Source organism: Triturus cristatus, chromosome 6 (assembly GCF_964204655.1).
Source record: "Triturus cristatus chromosome 6, aTriCri1.1, whole genome shotgun sequence".
NCBI classification, from domain to species: domain Eukaryota; kingdom Metazoa; phylum Chordata; class Amphibia; order Caudata; family Salamandridae; genus Triturus; species Triturus cristatus.
The window spans coordinates 584,053,857-584,076,109 of NC_140589.1; the positions used below are offsets into that span (position 1 = coordinate 584,053,857).

Consider the following 22,253-nt stretch of genomic DNA (forward strand, 5'->3'; position numbering starts at 1 on the left):
CTACAATATTGCTGGTCCATCAGGTTAAGAAACCGCTAAGGACTGTCCAGGCTTGCCCATTAGAAGGTAAAGACATTATCTGAAAAAAGAGAGTTAGACTAGTAAAGATAAAGCAACATAGATAATATCATACATTTTTCTCCCTGTACAACCATTCTATAAGTGATAAAAACAAACCCATGTAACCACAAGAATAGAATAATGAACAGAAGAGGAAAAGCAAAAATTGAAAATAAAAAGATATAAGAGGGGGATGGGAAGAGTCCCGGGGTAAGGGGGAAGAGGGATGAGAGAGGGCAATGTTCACGCTGCTGTGCTTGGAGACATACCTCACCTCTGGCTCCAGGAGATGACCCACCTCTTATAGAGGCAGAGAAAGGGAGGAGGAGCAGCGGGCGTGTAGTGAGACCTCTATTTAATCCGCCTCACTCTGAGAGGTCCTCACCTCTTGGAAGCAAAGAATCTTCAAACAACTGAAGGACCCGCAGGCAGGGTGGAATAGAGCGAGCGTGTTCTAATTTAGTTAAGTGTTGTACCAGGGCTTCCCAGATACATGTGAATTTGGCATCTGGGTGCACAAGGCGACTGAAGAGGAGCTCCATCGCCATTACATGCCAGAGGCGGGTGAGCCACACCGAAGATGGGGGGGGGGGGGGTTAAGGCCTTTTTCCAGTGGAGTGTGATGATCTGTTTTGCTGTTCCTTTCCTTACATGTTAAACGCCAGTCTGAGTGGGTAATGGCCTTAAGGGACCGAGGTCCCTTGACCACCACCCCAGGGGTGCTCGGGATGGGAAACCCTATTACATCCTTAATATGGCTCAGCACGTCTCTCCAAAAGATCGTCAGAAGTGGGCAGGACCACCAAATGTGGCAGATTTGTCGCAGGCCTGGAATCGGACAGGAGACGTTCTTTGATCCTTGACCTTGTTAGGTAGGTCGCTCCCCCACCACACAGCTCTGCCTGTGTGCCCTGACCCTGCCCCAGCTGGTGTCTGTGACCGCTGTTGCCTGTCTCCACCTGTGCCTGCATTCTTTTCTGTGCCCGTTTTCTCGCCTTCTGTTCCCTTCGTTGCCCCTTCATTCTGTGTCCTCTTTTGCCTTCTGTTCCCCTCATTGCCCCTTCATTCTCTGCCCTCTTTTGCCTTCTGATCCCCCTCGCTGCCCCTGATTTGTGCCCGGTTGCCTTCGGTGCCCTTGCTGCTCCTGTTCCCGCCGCTGCGTCCCCTGCGGCCCTGCCCCCCTCACTGCCTATTCGCTGCCCCTGCCTCCCGCCTCCAAGCTGCTGCTCCCTCCCACCTCCCCATATACGACAGCCGCTGCGCAGCTGTCGCACCGCTGGCACGCCAAAGGTGCGCCTAAGGCAAGCCCGTCTGCGCCCGTCTGCGCCCGTCCGCGCCCGGACAGCGCACAGCGCCAGAATCCCTGGTCCCCGCACCCACCACGACGACCACTGCCGCTAAGATGCCAGCACACTCCCTGCTCTCAACCCCGGATGGACCCACACCTGATTCAAGGCCGCCCCGAAACGCACACAGAGTCCCTTCACCTGCCGGAACTGCAGCTACACTAGCCTCCGAGCCGCCGAACAACCTGCCAATAAAGACCTCAACCACCTCCGATGCATCCTACTGAACACCCGCTCCGCACGCAAACACGCCATCGAGCTCTGGAACCTGCTCGACACATCATCTCCAGACATCGCCTTCCTGACAGAGACTTGGATGAACGACTCCTCCGCACTCGACATCGCCATAGCCATCCCAGACGGCTACAAGATCACCCGCAGAGACCGCACCAACGGAGTCGGAGGAGGAATCGCCATCGTCCACAAGAACAGCATCAGGGTCTCGACCAGCACCGACGACACTCTCAGCACCGCTGAACACATGCATTTCCAGATCCACACAGACCCCAACTCCATCCTCAGAGGCACCCTTGTCTACAGACCCCCCGGACCCTGACCTCTGTTCCGCGACTCCATCGCCGACTTCATCAGCACGCACGCCTTGACCTCCACCGACTACATCCTCCTCGGCGACCTGAACTTTCACCCTAAGAACAACAACGACAGCAACTCGACAACCCTGATCGATAACCTCACCAATCTCGGACTGAGGCAACTCGTCACAACGCTTACCCACTCCGCCGGCCACACGCTCAACCCCGTTTTCTCCGCAAGCCCCCATGTCTCCTTCAGCCATACCACCGAACTCCTCTGGACCGACCACCGCTGCATCCAATTCACCTTCCAGAAACCCACAGCACCCAACAGATCCCTCGCCGCTGCTGGAGAAAAATCACCGAAGACCAACTACACGCAAACCTCGCTCTCCGCCCACCCACCGAACCCTCCAACACCGACGACGCTGCCCACAGCCTCAGACGCTGGATCGATGGCTGTGCCAGCACCCTTGCCCCGCTGAAGAAACCCCCCCCACAGAGACACCAGCAAGAGGGCCAGCTGGTTCACCCCAGAACTCCTAGCCTCCAAGCGAGCCTGCTGGAAACTAGAGAAGAAATGGCACAGCGAACAGACTCCGGACAGCCACACAGCCCACAAGGATGCCACCCGTAACCACCATCACCTCATCAGGACTGCCAAGCGGACCTCCTTCAAAGACCGCCTCGACAACAACACACGCAATAGCAATGAGCTCTTCAACATCGTGAAGGAACTATCCAACCCCATCTCCAACACCAACAACATCCCACCGTCGCAAGCCCTGTGCGACTCCCTCGACACTTTTTTCCACCGCAAGATAGCAGACATCCACGAGAGCTTCAACACCCAGACAGCCCCAACAGACAGCAACACAACAGACTCTCTGCACACCATCGATAACGACCCCCTGCTAGCCTGGGCCAGCGTGAGCATCGATGACACCATCAAGACCATGAGCACAATCCACTGCGGCTCCCCGTCAGACCCATTCCCGCACCACATCTTCAACAAAGCCTGCAGCTCCATCGCACCCCACCTGCGCAACGTCATCAATCTCTCCCTCGAGACCGTGACCTTCCCAGAGAGCTGGAAACACGCCGAGATCAACGCCCTACTCAAAAAACCCAAGGCAGACCCTAGAGACCTCAAGAACTTCCAGTCCATCTCTCTGCTCCTGTTCCCGGCCAAGGTCATCGAGAAGATAGTCAACAGACAGCCAACCCGATACCTCGAAGATAACAGAATCCTGGACCCTTCCCAGTCAGCACCGAGACCGCCCTCATCGCCGCCACCAACGCCATCAGGACACTGCTGGACAACGGTGAGACCGCAGCCCTCATCCTCCTGGACCTCTCCACCGCCTTCGACACCGTCTGCCACCGCACACTACGCGCACGCCTCCACGCCGTAGGGATCCGAGACAAAGCTCTGGAATGGACCACCTCCTTCCTCCCTGTAAGAACCCAGAGCGTCCACCTCCCCCATTCCGATCCGAAGCCTCCGAGATCATCTGCGGCGTACCCAAGGGATCTTCCCTCAGCCCCAACACTGTTCAACATTTACATGGCCCCGCTCGCACACGTCGCCCGACAGCACGACCTCAACATAATCTCCTACGCCGACGACAGTCAACTGATCCTCTCCCTCACCAAGGACCCCATCACTGCCAAAGCCAACCTCCACGAAGGAATGAAGGCCGTCGCCGAATGGATGAAGATCAGCCGACTGAAGCTGAACACGGACAAAACGGAGGTCCTCATCCTCGGCTCCGACCCTTCAGCCTGGGACGACTCCTGGTGGCCGACGGCACTGGGGGCAGCCCCGACACCCACCGACCACGCACGCAACCTGGGAATCATCCTCGACTCAAAGCTCTCCATGACCAAGCAAGTCAACGCCGTCTCCTCCTCCTGCTTCAACACCCTTCGAATGCTCCGCAAGATCTACAGGTGGATCCCGACAGATACAAGAAGAACAGTCACCCAGGCCCTCGTCAGCAGCAGACTCGACTACGGAAACGTCCTTTACGCGAGAGCCCCGACCAAGCTCATCAAACGACTGCAACGCCTACAAAACGCCTAAGCACAACTGATCCTCAACGTACCACACCACGGCCACATCACCCCTCACCTGAGAAATCTGCACTGGCAGCCCGTCAACAAGAGGATATCCTTCAAGCTCCTCATCCACGCACACAAGGCACTCCACAAGACCAGCCCAGCCTACCTCAACAGACCACTTTCCTTCTACATCCCCAACCGCCGGCTCCGCTCTGCCGACCTCGCACTCGCCACCGTCCTGCGCATCCGAAGAACAGCCACCGGCGGGAGATCCTTCTCCCACCTCGCCGCCAAGAACTGGACCACCCTCCCACTGACCCTACGACAGACCCAAGACCTGCTGACCTTCAGGAGGCTACTCAAGATCTGGCTGTTCGATCAGTAGCGCCCCCTCCCCTCCCAGCACCTTGAGACCCTCACGTGTATGTAGTGCGCTCTACAAATGTTTGATTGATTGATTGATTGATGAACGACCCTGTGTCTTCCCTACATTGCCAACACAGTGCCGTGGAAGTAGGGAACCTTATCTGAAGGCGAAGCGGAGTATAATACCATTGTGTCATCACTAGGCAGACTCGTGTTGTGTGATGCTTTTAAAAGTGTTAGGGATGTCTCTCCATAACTGGTCCCGGTGCTCAGGGGGCGTCCTCTGTAATGTCTACATGCCACTTCCTTTGGTATTGGGGTAGGGTCAGGAGGTGGGAGTGTTGCAAGACCTTGTAGGTGTGGGAGATCAGGCCCCGTGAGCCATCGAATGATCGTACTAGCAGTTCAAAAGGGATCAATGTGCATGTAGCTCCCAATGTATTTTCAGTATTATGTAGCCAGTGCCTAACTTGATAATACTGAAAGTGTGCCCTAAGGGAAAGATGATAGTCCTGCCTACATTGGTCAAATGTTTTAAAGATCTCTCCCACGAAGAGTTTCGCTACCATACGACACTCACCAGCTACCCAGTCTTGAAACAAGTTTGGTTGTAGGGCCGGGGGGAAATGTACGTGCCAGGGGGGTCTTGGGGGAGGAGAATGAAGTAAGCCCGTGACTAATCGCTATCTTGTCCCATATCTCCAAGACCGTTCTTGTGGGAGTAGCGATATAGGCACCACAAGGGCGCGCTCTCTTTGGTAGCCAAGCCAGATCCCATAAGGGGCGACAAGTCACCGCCCTGTCCATATGAAACCAGTGTTTCTCGCTTTCGTGAACTACCCACTCTGAAATAAAGTGCAAGTGCGACACCCAGTAGTAGACAAGGAGATTGGGACATGCAAGGCCCCCTCTGTCTTTTGGCGACATTAAAAGTTTGTTGGAGAATCTTGGTCTTTGCTTGCCCCAAATGAGCTCAGCCTGGTGGCTTAGAATGTCCCATTGAGGGATAGAGGTTGGAAGCGCCTGGAAGAGATACAGTAGTTTGGGCAGGATAGACAATTTTACCGTATAGAGACCGCCCAACCACGATATTGGGAGCGACTTCCAGGTTCTAAGATCCTCTCAGACAGAGCGTCTGTACTCTGGCCAGTTAACCTGAGTCCAAGAATCTAGTGTGGCTGTGAGGATAAGCCCCAGATATCGAATAGAATGGGGAGCCCATTGGAACTGGGAGTGGACAGTTAGCTCGGCAATCTCCTGAGGGGAAAGGGTGAGGTTCAATACCTGCAACTTATTAATGTTAATTTTAAGTCCGAGACAGTTTCAAATTTAGAGAGCATGAGAAGGAGGGCAGTGAGGGAGCTCTAAGGGTCAGCAAGAGTCAGGAGGAGGTCATCTGCAAAGAGAGCAGCTTTATGTTCAATTCCTGCACATGGGATGCCCTAATCATCACCCGACTGGCGTATTGCAATATCCATGGGGTTCTATAGCCAAGGCTAAGAGCAGGTGCAACAAGGGACACCCCTGACGGGTTCCTCTGTGGATCTGAATCAGGGGAGTGAGTAGGCCGTTAATTCTTATTCGGGCCGACGATGACATATAAGAGGCCATTATACGAGATGTCATAACTGGTCCCAGACCTATCCTGTGCAGTACCGCTCTGAGAAAGATCCAATCCACCCTGTCAAACACTTTCTCAGCATCAAGGGAGAGCAAAAGAGCAGGAATATTACGCCGATGGGCCTTCTCCACCAGGTAGGCTATCCACCTTATGTTATCTGCCCCCTGTCATTGGTGGATGAAGCCGGCCTGGTCCGGGTCAACCAATCCAGGGAGGAATGGTGCCAGGCGGTGTGCCAAAATTTTGGTAAATAATTTGGCGTCAACGTTAAGGAGGGAAATAGGACAATAAGAGGCACAAGAAGCTGGGTCTTTCCCCGGTTTAGGGATAAGAGCTATTTCCGCCTCGGCCATAGTAGGAGTCGCAGTGGCAGTGTCGGCGAAAGAATGAAATGACCGGAGCGTGCAGCTGGGGGAGGAAAAGACGGTAGAAGGAGATTGTAAGGCCATCCTGCCCTGGAGATTTTTCTAGCAGCATGCTTTGTAAGGCTTTTAGAAGTTCTTCTGGGTTAATCAGGTCCTCTAGTTGCTGAGTATGAGATGAATTCAGTGATTCCTAAGTGCACGAAGCAAGGAAGGGCTCAATCTATTCTAGGGAGACCTTGCCCTGATCATAGAGGGACGTGAAAAAGGAGCAGAAAGCTTGTTGTTTATCCGCTTCCGATGTGGCCCATTGATCGCCCCCCCCCGATCTTGATCCTGGAGATGTGACTCTGAGAGATGCGCATACAGAGCCAACAAGCCACTAAGGAGCCCACATTGTTCCCCCCTTCATAAAACTTTTGTTCCCGAAGCGAGACTAGGCGTTTCTGACACTGTCTTGAGGTGTGCTTCTGTCTCTCCAATGTTTTAATGTCGCGGAAAAGACCGGCTTCGACCAGGCGAGATTCACGCGTTCGGGCTATTGAAATTGAGGTAATAACACCTCGGATAGTTGCCTTAAATGTGTCCCAGAGTACTTGGTCGCTAGTGTCTGGGAGTTTGTTTGTTTCAAAGTACGCTTGGATTGCTTGACCTATTTCAGCCAACCAGTAAAGCTTTTAACCGGCCAGTGACAGTTAATAGGATATCACCTTTGTATGTTAATACTTTGGATTTCATTACAAGACCAGAGGCTACCAGCAGGCTATTGCTGCCCCAACATGCAGCCGTTTAAAGAACAATAATACATCATAAAGAATTAGAATGTTCAGACAATATATATATATCCTGGGCATGCAGTCATCATCTTCTGTTTTTTAGCTTCTCCCTTACAGATAAGTACTACTGCTATTTCTTTTGTCTGTTGATGATTAATTATTGTTTTGATTATACCTAGTTTTGTTGGGTGTGGGATTGCCCTTCCAATTTATAGTTGGGCCTGGTAAGTATTTGGTGCTAGGTGTAAACCGCTTTCAACTGTGGTAGTTTACTATGGTTTTGTACCTGGTATCGTGAACAACCGCTTGGCGTTTTGCAAAACGTGTTTTTTTTATCAGCACAGCGGCCTGGCCTGCCACTGGCTTCGTTGTCCCCTGATCGGCTTCTTTGTTGACAATCAGTCTGCTCCTCGCTGGCAGAACCTATTTACAGGCACCCTCTTGATTCCTAGCTCTGCGATCACTGTCCCTCTGCGATCGCGGTAGTGGTGCTGTCTCCCCCGCAGCTTCTTTCCCCTCTGCTTTGGGGAGGAATGCGCAATTGCGGAAGCATCGACTCCATGGTTGCTTGACTATTAATAGAAGAAAGAGGACTAGGTGTCCTTCATTGTGAATTTGGGAAGGTTGCCTGGCGACGTGCGTCAGCAGGAGCGCGTTGCCAGGCAATCGCAGTGATGCTTACTAAGGACTTCTCCCCCTTCACTGTTTTCGTGCAAGGGTCGTTTGGCAGCGGGAGCGTGTTGCCAGGCAACCTGCTGACATTTGATTAAATTCATTGTAAAATGAATGGTGACTAACAGCATTTTGGCCTTGACTCTGCAGCCTAATTGTACTAACTAAGAGCCTTTTAGAGAACTCGTATCAAACTGGAGCCTACAGCAGAGCCTGAGCTCCCCCTGCTGGCCTTGTTGAGGTTCTCTTTCAGATGAAGTTGAATGAAATAGAGACTTTTCCTAAGTCTTTATATTTCATACTCTGACCATTTAAAAAAAAATACAACTTGTTATATAATGTTAACATTGTGGTTTTATTTCAAGTGATCATTATGGAGGTGTCCTATACCCAGGTTCACCCTGGGGTTGAACTAGTGGGGACTCTATCAAGAGATTTCTGGAGGAGGAACTAAGACAAGAGATTTCTGGAGGAGGAACTAAGATCCTCTGTTAGAGAGGCGGTGGATGCTGCACTTGCGAAGAGGAATAGGAATATCCCTTCGGAGGAAAATCATTTTTCCTTGTCTGAGGGGGATTCTCCTTCTACCGCTGACGCCCATAAGAGGGGTAAGGCTTCCCAGAAGAGGAAACCGCTTGAGAAGGCAGAAACCAACACCTATGCGAGAGGTAGTCTGGCGCTACAATAGATTATGGTGCTCACAGCAGCACAAGAAGAAAAGGCCACCTTGACGGGGCCCTGGGAAAGATTTTCTTTAGTGGCATGTTGGGAAAGAGTGACCTTGATGGCACAAAAGAGTTGCGGGATGGGCAGATTTCCTCAGTTGAGGAGGAAACTATTGAGTATGATGACTTAGAGTGGGATAAATAAGTATTTGACCCTCAGGAGAGGTTGGACCTCTTTAAGAGCTTAGATGACGATTTGGACCAGACATCTACCTCTGCGGGGATAAAGGACCCCTTTGGGGGGAATATATTTTATCCTAATATGATAAAACACCCATGGAGTGCCAAATTGTCACCCATGGACCACATAACTAAATTTCTCAAACTATGGGTCAGGAAATCTTTATATAAAGATACCCGCAATTAGTTGAAGGCTGAGTGCCCCAGGCCATCCACCGGAGATAAGACCGGTACTACACCCAACTTAGATCCTGAACTTATAACCTTCTTGTTCAAATTTGGAAAGGACCCCAGGAAGGGGTTTGAGAAGTGCCTGAAGCAGTGTCCGGACAAAGTCCTTGATATGCTGGGTACTTTGACTCGTACTTGATATGGCAGAGGAGGCCAGAAGCATGAATACAGGGTCAATGTGGACCTTTTGAGAGGCTGGGCACAGTGTGCCGTTTGAATGCTAGGGAACTCAAATGCAGGCCTGATTGCTGATAGAAGAAAAGCAGTCCTAATGAGGATGATCCCAAAATTAGCCGATTTGTCCAACAGAGAGGACTTCTCTTTGGGGAGAATGTCAAATCCTTGCGAAAGTATGTCTCAACCTTTAGCGCCTTTAGCAAGGATCAGACCAGTATGAGACTCTTATTCGGCTCAAGAACTTTTTTTGAAAGGGCTGTCAGGAGGGGACTGGCTGCCAGCCGTGGATCCTTTAGGTCCCAATATTACTCCCTAGATCCCACAAGCTATGGGAATTGCGGTAGGGGTTACCGCCCCAACTCAAGGTTCTACCCTCAGAAAGAGAGAAATTCAAGATCAAGACCTCAAGGTACAAGATCTCAATGTGAGCACAATCCCCACAGTTAGGTCTTACCATGTAAATGTTGGGAGAAGATTGTGGTTCTTCACCCGCAATGGGGAGAAAATAGCAGGAAACGGGTGGGTTTTGGAGACCGTGGCTGGCTTCAAGATCGAGTTCTGGGAAACACCTGTGCAACACAAATATGTTAAGTTATGTTATCTGTGATTTGTAGAGCGTGCAGCTACTCCAAGGAGTGTCCCGGCGCTGCGGAGGACCACCAACAACTGACAAACAAACGCCCTTGGTCACCGTAACTGAAAAAAAAACCTATAGCTGGAAAAGCCACGTCTTAATGTTCCGTCTAAAAGTCCAAAGGTATGGACTCCGACGCAGTGAGAGAGGGAGGTTATTCCAAAGTCGGGAGGCAATAACCTGAAACGATCTTCCTCCTACCCGTGAGAGCCTGACCATTGGAACCAGGGTCAGGGACTGGGAGCGCTGAGGCAAGTAAGGCTGAAATCTTTCCCTTAGGTACGGTGCCCCGATCCCATGGAAAGCCTTAAAAACCAGGACTAGAGCTTTAAAATGAATTCTTTTTTGCACTGGAAGCCGGTGGAGTGAAGATAAAAGATGTGAAGTATGTGTTCTAGGCTTCGTTCGAAAAATAGCCCTGGCAGCCATATTCTGGATGATCTGCAGACGACTCGGGGAGTCCCAGATACGAGTTGACATAATCCAGTCTCGATAACACCAAGGCCTGAACCACTGTTTTACGATGCGATACTGGCAGAAGTGGGAGAAAATGTTTCAACATTTTCAAAATCCCAAAACATGTGCCTGCCACAGATTGGACTTGCATCTTCATAGAGAATGCAGAATCCGATTTAACCCCCAGATTTTTCACAGTCGTGACTTCCGACAGTGGGCGGGGGACATGTCCTGTTGCCACCAGGCATGCCAAGCTTCATGAGGGTGCGAACCAAACAAGATGGTCTCCGATTTATCCGAGTTACACTTTAATTGGCTGCCATTAAACCATGCAAAAATCTCCATGAGGCAGTTTTTTATGCAGTCCCCGTCAAACTCCGAGCCCTTCTCGCACGTGAACAACAGTTGAGTGTCGTCCGCGTATGACACTATTGTGGCGTCATACTTCTCGGCGAGAAGGGCAAGAGGGGTTATTTTTTTTTTTTTAAACATAGTTTATTGGTTTTTTGCGCAACCACACACAAAGCCTTACACAATTTGTTTCACCATACTTCCTGAAAATAAAGCACAAGCCCCCCGCCAATCATACAATACCTAACGCAGGGTCATAGAAATCCCTCCCAGTCTATACAACGCATAAACCAATAAGCTACATAACAAAACCTCTACCCCTAAACCCTATGAAACTTCTAAATTCCCTCCCCCTCCCTCAGTCCTCATCAGCAACGCATGCGGCCGTCTCTGCCCTCTGATATCGTACAGTCCAAGGAATACCAATGTGTCGAGTTATGTGATGTGCCCAGTTTGCTCCGGGGTCATCCCCTCATCTCCTGCTCGGTCGTCTCCCTCCCCGCCTGGCTCATAATCTCGCAGTGCCTGCACCAACGCCTCCCACGCAGCTGCCGTCTCCAGCGCCTTATCCAGGCAAGAGGGGTTATGTACAGATTAAACAGCGTGGGACTAAGAATAGATCCTTGCGGGACCCCCACATTCAAGGATGGGATTTCTGCTGAAAAAGGAGATGTCCAGACTGTTTGAGAACGGTTACTGAGAAAAGATCTCATCCATTCCAATACCGAGCCTCCAAGCCCACCCCCTCCAGTGAAATAGCCAGGGGCATTGGCCTTAGATGCAGAAACAATGGAACTGATAGATGCAGAGGTGGCCCAATTGTTAGAGAAAGGGGCTTTGATTCAAGTTGTAGAGTCAGAAGAGATGTCCGCTTTTGTGAGTACGGGTTTCCTTGTGAAAAAGAAGGTTGGCATCCTATAATAAATTTAAGGGAGTTAAACAAGTTCATGGTTTACAGACATTTCAAGATGGAAGGAATCCATCTGTTGAAGAGTATTTTACAGAAAAAAGATTGGTTAGCGAAATTGAACTTAGAGGACGCATATTTCATGACACCTATGGCGAAGGACAGTCTGAGATATTTGCGTTTCAGATAGAGAGGTGTCCTATAGCAGTTCCTCTGCCTACCCTGCAGGCTGATCTCAGCTCCATGGTGTTTCATCAAGGTGATGCTCCAAGAGGTAGTTTTCCTCAGAGAGAGAGGCATCCGACTAATATTTTATTTGAACAGCATTTTGCTAATGTCCCAGGACGGGTTATTTCTCCTTTAGCATTTGGTTTGGACAGGTAACCTCCTAGAGAGTTGGGTATTTATAGTAAATGTAGAAAAGTCTGTTATAGTTCCCACACAGAACATAGAGTTTCTGAGGTTTCAGAAACGGGATCACCTTAAGAGACCTAACAAGAGTTTTGGGACTACTGTCCCCCTCTATTCAGGCCATTTCCCAAAGTCCTTTACCCTACAGGGGCTTTCAAAAGGCGGAAGGCTTTGGGTCTAAGGAAATGCTTATGGTATGTGGACTCATTTTCCCTGTCTGTGGATGTCTGAGAGGTTTTGGAATGGTGCTTGAAAAATCTGGAGGCTTGGAATGGCAAAGCAATTTTTGGGAATGTTCCTGAATTGTTTCTAGAACTGGATCCCAGCAATTAGGGCTGGGAAGTACGTTTGAACAGTTTAGAGACAAGAGGAAGATGATCCAGGGAAGAAAACAGGTTTCACATAAATTGTTTAGAGATGTTGGTAGGCCTTGATGAGCTCCAAGGATCTTTTGATGAACACAGTGGCACTGATTCTTTTAGACAAATTTTCAACTGATTCCTATACAAACCACCTGGGCGGATCGAGATCAAAGGTTCTGGCAGATCTGGCGAAATAAATTTGGCATTTCTGTTGGGAATCACAATATACTTTTGAGAGCAGAATACTTTCCTGGTCCTCAGAATGTAAGGGGTGATTAGAACTCAAGGTACCTCAGGAACTTCAGCGACTGGAAATTGAATCTAGAGGTTTTCAGTCTGATTCAGAGACTATGGGGTCCTGTTCATAAAGACTTGTTTGTGAGCAGGTTAACATATCTGGTACCCAAGTACTACAGTTGGAGAGCAGACCCTGGGACAATGATGGTAGACGCCTTTCTACAAGAATGGGGAAGAGAGGGAGGCAATGCCTTTCCCCCATTTATGATGATCCAGAAAGTGTTGATGAAGGTGAGAACGGACAGTTGTAGTATCCTTCTAGTGACACCCTTTTAGAAGTTTCAGGTTTGGTTCCCACAGGTGATGGAACTCGCTGTAGCAATACCCCTTCTGGTTCAGGTGTGTTAAGGTCTTCTGGTGAATTCAGAGGGAGAGGAGCACCCCTTGGTTTTAGAATGGAAAGTTAACCTTCTTGTCTGGAAGATTTCAGGAGCATCAGTAGATATTCATGACTTTCAGGAAAGGCTATAGATCTATTGGATGAGTCCTGGGCTCTAGAAAGAGATACAAGGGGGTATGGAATAAGTGGTGTAGTTGGTGCATGGACAGGGATTTCAATCCCGTTGAAGTTCCTGTGGCGGAGGTGAAAAACTATCTAGCGGATTTGTTCAACACTGGCCTCTCATGTAGGACTATTAACTGTTATAGATCAGCTGTCTCTGCTGAGCATGCATTAGTTAATAATTTTGCAATAGGAAGTGACCCTTTGACCAGGAGAGTTATGAAGGGTGTAAGAATAACTCCCTATTATAAGGAGACCCCCTAATGCTTGTTATGAATCATTATGGGACATTAGTCTAATTTCCAGGTTATTTACTTCTTGGCCAGGTAATAATGACCTTTCTCTTAGACAGATCTCTTTGAAGTTAGCAACTTTACTTTGCCTAGTTTACTTTGCCTAGTTTCCTTTAGAAGGGTTTCGGACGTTAAAGCATTGGAAAATTTTAATAGATTCTATTATCCTGAAGGGGGTACATTTTGACATTTGGAAAATAATAAAACTATGTCTGAGATATTTTTTAGCCCTAGTTTCATGAGTGTTAGAAGCTGGGTGTGGCGAAATGTCAGTGGTGTAACAATAGCCCCCGCAGCCCCTGTGGTGCGGGAGGGCCCCAAGGTCCATGGGGCCTCATCCAGCACTGTGCATGGGCAGCGGCTGAGAGCCCCTGACGGGGATCATGTTGCGCAGCTCCCCTCTATGTACTTTGCAGAGGTGCCCCCTCAAGTTTCATTATGCCACTTTGAAATGTATGTGGTCATATGAGAGCTAGATGCTGGGGTTTAGGGCATATGGTGAGGAATAGTTGTTACTGTCTTATGTCAAACCCTATAAAGCAGTCTCAACAGCTACTTTAGCTGATTGGTGAGAATAGAAATGAGTGAAGCAGGAATAGATCTTTCTAGATTTGGTCCCCATTCTTCGAGAAATGCAATGGCTAGTAAGGTTTTCTGGGCAGGCGGTTTGCTAACAGATATATTAAAAACAGACGTTTGGTCAAATGCGAATACTTTCGCAAATGTTTATTTAAGACCTGTGGAGCATGTGAGTTGTGTGGCGCTGGATGCCTTTAAACATGCATAATGATAGCCTCCGGTCTTGTAATGAAATGGTGATGCTCCAATTAACATGCAAAGAGAAACTTGATTTTATTAAAGACAAGAGGCTAACATTATCTCAACCCTCCTCACCCTAGGAGAAGAGAAAGAAAAAAAGCTACAAAAAACATATTTGTTAAAAAAAAAAATATATATATATATAAAAAAGGAAGCACCCTCCCGCTGTCGGTGGCCGGCCGAGTGGCGCTGCTGAAAATGGTAGCGCTGCCACGTTTGCTTTACTTCTTTCGCACCTTGCCGATATGGATTCCGGCTTCTTTTTTTAAGGCGCTCCGAGCCCTGACGACTGGGTTCATTTGGGGGTCGGGCAGACGTCGGGTGGTGTTAGCCACTTTTTTTTAATGCGACCGCGGGTAGAGGGGGGGCTTGCAGCTCCAGATTTTGAATGGTATTATTTGGCTGCGCAGCTGCAATGGCTCAGGCAGGCGGTGGCGCGCGAATTTAGAGGCCCGGATGGCCCGCAGGGTCGGATTATCCCTAGGCATGTGTTGTCATTCATTGTGTTGCAGCAAAAACTCCGGTTAGACCAGCTCACACTCGAGGAGCGCACGTTTCGGCTCTGTTGTATCCGTAGTCAGAAACGAACAGGCTTCGTGGTTCCATATGCGCCGGAGATTCCTTTGGGCATGTGTACGGCACTCCCGCATGGCGGAGACTGGTCGGCATTGGCGGGCTGGGAGGACTGCGGGGCCCATATGCTCGGGGACCTCTACAGAGAGGGGGTTTTGTTGCCATTCCAGGAATTGCAAAGGGATGTCGCCCTGCAGCGCGGGGATTATCTTCTTCACTCTGCCTTGGTGTCCGGGATTCAGAAACATTGGCAGATGGGGTTGTCGGAACCCCCCACGTCCTTGGGATGTCAGTACGTCGTTATGGCGGGGGGCACCTTTAAGGCCATTACCTGTCTCTATGGGCGGATGTCCACGGAGGGGCTCGCGCCCCTGGCTGCCCTGCGGGAGAAATGGGAGGGGGACCTTGGCAGGCCTATACCAGAGACGGTGTGGTCACAGCTGTTGTGGCGTGCCTGGAAGGGCACACGTAACGCTCGGTTTCAACTGGTCCAATTTTACACTCTCCATAGAGCCTACTTAACACCGGTGAAGATCTGGTGTTTTTTTGGAGGCTCTCCACCAATGTGTCCTCGGTGCCATGCGGAGGGGTCTGACTTTGGACACATGTTCTGGTCCTGTCCAGGTTTGGGCTCGTATTGGGCTGAAGTGGTGGCGTGTTTGAATCAAGTGACTGAGCGGGACCTGGAGGTGGACATGGGAACTTGCCTGCTACTCTGGTTTCCGCACACCCCCCGCACAAAAATTACGAGCAAATGTTATGATCTGGGGCTGATAATGGCAAAAAGGGAACTTACCCTGCATTGGAAGGCTAGGGCAGGACCGAGCGTTAGGAGGAGGAAGCTGAGTTTCCTGGTATGGGCAGGGAATGAAGGGATGCTTCGTCTACAACTGGCCAGGCGTACCTCTAATGACCAGGCGTTGGACGCTGCTAGGGTGTGGGGAGCCTTGGTGGAGGGGCTTCGTTGCCCAGGGGAGCAGGTTGGGGAAGATGGGGATCCTGCACTCATGGCCCGGTCTATAGGGAATGAGGAGGGGATCACTGGGACTGCCGGGGAGTCTACTCAGGGTGAAGCCACTTGAATATTTTCCGCGAGAACGTGGCATCTGTACAGTTTTTTAGGAGGTGGCAAGTGGTCGGGCCGTGGGAGTGGTGTGTACCTGCGCGACGGCGCGCGGCTTTTGGTCCTTTTGAGAGCGTCACTGGGGCACCTCCCATACCTTGGGTTAGGCTCCTCTAATTCTTGGAGTAATGTGTGTATTGTGGAGAGGGGGTCTGCTACGGGCACACTGACAAGGGGGGGTGGGGGTAGAGAGGGAGCGGGGTGGGGGTGTTAGGGAAGAGAATGCTACGGATCTAATTTATATTGTAATGCCGAGGCTATTGTAAGTAATGCTGATCTGATGAAGCAACGGTTGGAGGGAAAAATTAATAAAAATTCTTTCCAAAAAAAAAATATATATCAAAAAGGAATAAGATAAAGGAATTAGTTAGGTTTGTTAACAGGTTTATAATGGATAGTGTTATAGCATTGAGAGCTTGTAGATTTATTTGGAATTTTTATTTTCATACAACTTATAAAGTTTGGCAGAAGTTGAAGTTTTTATCAAGGTTCATCGCAGATTAAAGAGGATGATGACTGCATGCCCTGGATATATATATATATCTTGTCTCAACATTTTAAAGCTTTATGATGTATTATTGTTCTTTAATGGGCTGAATGTTGGGGCAGCAATAAAAGGTTATTGCATAATGTTAGCCTCCGCTGTCTTTAATGAAATCAAGCCAGGACTCTGAAGATTGTGCAGCCCCATTTGCAGTTGGGTGACCTGGGTATTTCCATCAGTGAGCCAAAATCTCACCTGGAGCCCTCCCAGTGACTTCTGTTCATAGGGGCAGTACTAGATGCCACCTTGTTGAGGGCATTTTAACCTGCACGGAGAATATGGAACATCCTTGCCCTATTGCTGCATTTTCAGGAAAGGTCCCATGTTCCAATCTTGTGTGTCCTGCACCTGCTCAGTCTGCTAGCTTCTTACATCTTCTTGCATCTTCTTAGTAACGGATGCCAGTAGGTACATGGAGGCTCTTTAGTGTTGCCTCTTGAGGCAGTGGCTCCAACACGAAGGAGATCTGTCGGACTGGGTAACGATCTCCAAGGATGCTGCAGCAGATCTTGCCTGGAGGGGTGTGGAGGAGAGTGTAGTTTACAGAATGTCCTTCAAATACCCTTTGGACTTGGCCGAGGTAGTAACAGTTGTTTTTTAATCAATGAAGGGGATCTTATCTGGAGGAATGTGAGATCAGAGACCTCTGGTCTCCAGCAGAGCAGAAGTTGCACATAAACCTGCATGACTGAGGGCAATTCAACTAGTGCTGCGGGCATTCCTCTCTTTCCTTCACCGTCTGTCTGTCCAGAACTAGACAGACAATGCGACCACAATGTGCAAGCAAAGGGGGAGTGAGGTCTCAACCTCTTTGTCAGGAGTCTCTAAAACTCTGGCCTTGAGTGCACCAACGCAGAGTGGTAGATGATGGCAAACCCGGAGTGTTTGAAAAGCATCTTCGCTCAATGGGGCATGCTTGATGTGGATTTCCTCTGGTTCTTATTGCCTGATGTTCTTGTCCTCCAGTATCCAAAGCAAGAAGCTTTGGGAAACATAATTGATTGAAATGGAGATGTCCACTTCCCTGACTGGTTCCCTCCCTTACTTTTGATTCCTCCGGTACTGTGGAAGATCATCCATGTCCATTCCCAAGCTATCTTAGTTAACCCGTGTTGGCCAAGAAGGGTGTGGAACCTGCAGACCTTCTGCACCTCCCACTGTGTCGCGAAGCCTCCGAGCCCCCCCCCCCCCGGGTGGATCTTCTTTCCCAAACAGACAGACAGGTCCTTCAACCGAATCTTAAGAGACTATACCTTTATGCGTGGAGATTAAGCTGGGACATTTGATTGTTTTTCAGCTGCCTGGAGGCATGATGGATGTCATATTGTCTGCCTGTCGCTCGTTCACTAAAACTGAAGGTAGTGTAGCTTTGTCACTTAGTGAACAGACAACCAGTCTGATCCCTTGAAAGCTTGCTTTTTTTACATCTTTTTTTTGACATCTTGAAGCTTGCACTTTCATTCGCCCAAAAAAGAAGCGCCATGGATATAGTGAAGGGATATCTTTCAGCCTTGTTGACCTGACCCTGCCTCCTGGACCCTATTTTGTTGAAGTTTAAAAAAAAAAAAAAGGTTTAACCACCATCATGGCTTAACTCACCTTAGCTTTGTTGCTGATTCAGTGATCCTGTTCTTTACCCGGCAGCACCCCATTGAGTAGAACACACCTGCGACTTAACGAATGAGTGGGTCTCCGAGGCCCGGCCGCAACAGGGGCAGCTGGCAAGCCGAAGTTTGCCGTGCTTGCTGCTCGCTGAGTCAGGTAGCTGTGGTGGTGGGGGGGGAGGGCAGGCCACGGTGCACCTACAATAATAGCGGCTGTTCTCGCCTACACCCAGCCTTTCACCCTTGACAGCGGTGGTCATGCTGCAAGCTGGGTGAATTGCTATGATGGGGTCGGTGTCTTCTCTCGACACCCGATACCCTGCACCACCACGCCTCTGAGCAAAAGTTCTGCCTGTAGCTGGAAGGAATACTCTGTGGCATGTAGGATCTGGAACTCTCCATACCCTGGGATATTGATTAATGGTCGTGGCCATTAGCGCATCCTTTGATAAATTTGCCCCTGGGTCCCTGGGATCTTCGCTCCCAATTGGGCCACTCTGCATCCCCTACTGGGATTAATCCAACCACATTGCCGTGTCTGTACCTGCAGTTTTGGTGGTGATACCCTCACCCCTTCATCCTCTCTGCTGTGCCACCCATCTGGACGTTTTATTATTTGAAACAATGGGCAAGACCAACCAAAAGAAGGAAAGCAGACTTAGGTTTGAGAGCCATGTGTCTATTGGACACTTGCTTACTACCGGTGGGGCTGGCGTGGAGATTCCCGGGAGATGATGTCCTTGGACTGGGGGGCCTCCAGTTAGGTAATACTACTTGACCTAAAAGTTGGGCTGGCCTCCGTCGACTGCAAAATAGATACTGTGACCAGTCATCTCAACCGTCTAACAGACAGACAGACAATAATAGACAAAACCTATGCTTGGATGGCGCTGAGAAGAGCATCTCTGATATCAAGGACGATGATGCTGCCATGACAGAGAAAGTCTCCCAACTCGAGAAACCGATGCGAATGGTGGCTAGAAAGAACGAAAACTTTGAGACTCTTGTCATAACAATGTCCCGATCACGTGGGTGCCTGAAGCGAGCTGACGTTTTTTGGAAACATGGTTGTTGGATCTCTTTGGCAGGGAGTTATTTTCTATGGCCTTCGTAGCTGAAAAGGCACACAACACATTGGGGCCAAAGACCCCAACTGGAGCCTTTTCTAGGCCCCTTATTGCATGCCTCCTCAATTATAGGGACCAGGGATACCATGCTCTGCCTCACCAGAGAGAAGGGCCCCTTGCACTATCATGGGTCGGAGATATCATCTAGCCAGACTTCATAACACTGTGCAGGAGGCCCAATGCAAATTAATTTGTATCAAACACTCACTTTGCTGTCTGCTGTATTCAGCACGCTTGCAAGTAGAAGTAGATGGCAGACCATGGATCTTCTCGACAGTGATGGTGGCCGTGCAGGCATGCAAAAAGTTGCTTGGCTCGCGTGGATCCACCCCAGACTCTCCCCTTACTGCACAGAATAGCAGACTTTCCACTCCACATGCACCCATAAGTGATGTAGAGTGATGCAGAAAGGACCTTTACATTGTGTGATACTGTTGTATGACCGACTGGTTCAAAGTTCTTACGGACTTTCCAAATTGATGTACAGTGCCCAGTTAGTGATACCACTTACCATTTTATGATGCGAGCTGTAATCCTTTAAATGGGCGATGATAGTTGCCACTAGGCCACACCCTAGGTGTGTATCACCAAATGTTTAACCAACAGGGTTTGGGTTTAGATTTTTTGGGGTTCTTGCCACTGACAGTTGGGGTGTTGATTGTGGTAGGGCAGATGGGGCGAGTTTGAATGTTTGACAGCATTACTTTTGCTTTCAAGCAGTCCACTCCAATGCAGTTTTACCACTATGGTTAATGTGACGCCCATGACTCAATTTGTATTACTGTTCCCTATTTTATGGCTCCAGCTATCCGGATGTTAAAATTGTTATCCAGGAATGTCGGAGGCCTTAATAATGCCAGCAAAGTCCATCGAGTATGCGCATACTTGGAACACCATCAAATAGATATCAATATGCTCCACGGAACACACTATGCACTAGCGTGTCCCGCTGTTCTGGCCAGGAAATGCAGCATGCATCAGTATTTCTTCTGGTATAACGCTTACTGTGGGGGTACGATTATCTGGGGAGTCCATTTCAATTTGGTCCTTGATCTCACTCCAGAATGCTCCAGTGGACCCCAGGCATTCATGGGTAGTTGAGGCACTCACTGGATATATGAACGTGTGCTCACTAGTGGATGTATGGAGACACAGACACTCTGCGACCACCAAATTTTCCTTTTACTCCCACCCCACAATGGACACTTGGATAAAAGTACTGGTGTCTCTAGCCGGATGAGTCACACTCATTAAAATGATCATCCTCCCCACATTCCTATATTTTTCTGTAAACATTCCTATTATGTTAAACAAAACGTTTTTCTGCTCTATATGTACGTTCCAAATTAGATTGATCTGGTCAGACAATCAGCACAGGATACTTTGGGAGATGCTAATCCTGCCATATGAGAGGGGGTGGTTTTGAAGTACCACATTTAGAGACTTGTTTTCGAGCAGCTCAGGGAACATTTTTTCCGATGGTGGTACAACCCAGATCGAAGACTACTATATCTTTTCCTGGAGAAAGAGTAAAATGCACAAACCTCTTTGGTGTCCTTAATACCAGTTGGCTGCCTTCTGCCCTAAACCGAGATTGTCTCCACTGCTGCCTTGTCCTGGATGAGGTTGCAACTTATGGCACAGCTCCCTTTTTCGTACTCCCTAGCCCTCCTACTTGCAGATAATCACCTCTTCCCTCTGACAAAAGGACTCCTGTTCAAAGCCTGTTGCTGAATGCGGGGCTCACAGAACTCGGCCACCTATATACCAGTGGGACTTTTTTGTCTTATGATCAATTGCTACATCACAGGGATCAGTCACCCTTCACAGTCTACACACACATGAGACTTCGATACACCGCTAAGTAGAATATACCGTGGTTCCCCACAGAAGCACAGGAAATGGCCAGACTGTCTCTCAATTCTATGAGATGATGATGGGACTTCGTGCTGGGGGCACACTTTTTCATTAACTAGATTGGGAAAGGGATCTCGAGGGTGAGATGCCAGCAACTAAGTAGAAATACTGCTACACACAGACACAATCAATATTGATTAATTTTTGCTATAAAACCATACATTTTAAGTTCATCCATCGACCTGCTAAACAGCAAAGGATAGATTACTCTAGATCCCATAGCTACCCATGTTGTGGAGCAGACAGAGCTTTCCATCTATCATGGGTGTACCCTTCAATTAACCAGTATTGGAACAAGATCTTCTGTTTTCTCACGGATATGACAGTAAAAAGATTAATTGCAGATCCGTGACTGGCCCTTCTATGTTAAAATGGTACCTCCCCACATACATAGATATGTTGCTATGGTGTTATTACTGGCTAAGTGGAGGGTAGCCATGTGCTGATATAAATTGCAAGTCCAGGCAAATAACGAATGGCTAACAGATTTGATTGCTTGTATTGATCACTTTGATTTGGATGGATCCCTTCCAGACCCAAGGACTTTTGGGGCCCCCTCAAAACTTACCGGGCACAGCTTGACTCAGACAGTCTCCTCACCCTAACTACACCATCCATACTGGACTCACTGGTCACCCCAGAGTAGCGATCCATTTTATTTTTAGGAACTCCATCAGAGACTGGCTACTTTCTCCTCCCTAAGTTGGACCAACCACGCTCTCGTACCCGTCCTGGAGTACAGCGGCCCACTCATTGCTTATAGAGCTACTGGCAACCCTATAATGTGACTACTCTGGTCTACTGCATGATTTACTTGGACTGTGGTTAACTTCTTGCTTACCTGCTATATTATGTGATGTCTTAATGTCTCACTGCATTTATTAAAGCGCTTAAAAAAAAATATGCTTACCTTTTTAATGAAGTCTCGTTTGATTCTCTAACTGGTTGTTCTTGATGTCTTCTAATGCTTAAAGCCATTTTCTTGTTGCCCTTACATGTGTTAGAAGTGAGCTGCAAACACTGATCGTCAGGCCTGCCTTTACTTCATTCTTCTCCGACAAGTGTCCTTTCCTTTCTAGTTTGCTGATCCCCTTCCATCTGGGTCAATCAGTCAAATTCCCCCTCCCCATCCCCCCGCACCCCACCCAAATAAAAAACAATAATAAAGAGGAACATAGACTGGATCCTAAGAGGGTGGTCAGTTTTTAGATTGACTGCTC

The 22,253-nt window shown here is 48.9% G+C and overlaps 1 protein-coding gene across 3 annotated transcripts in view; it reads left to right on the forward strand.

Moving 5' to 3' along the window:
• DOP1A (DOP1 leucine zipper like protein A) overlaps positions 1–22,253 on the forward strand; it is a 1,047,530-nt gene that overhangs the window by 381,932 nt on the left and 643,345 nt on the right. The window lies entirely within an intron of this gene.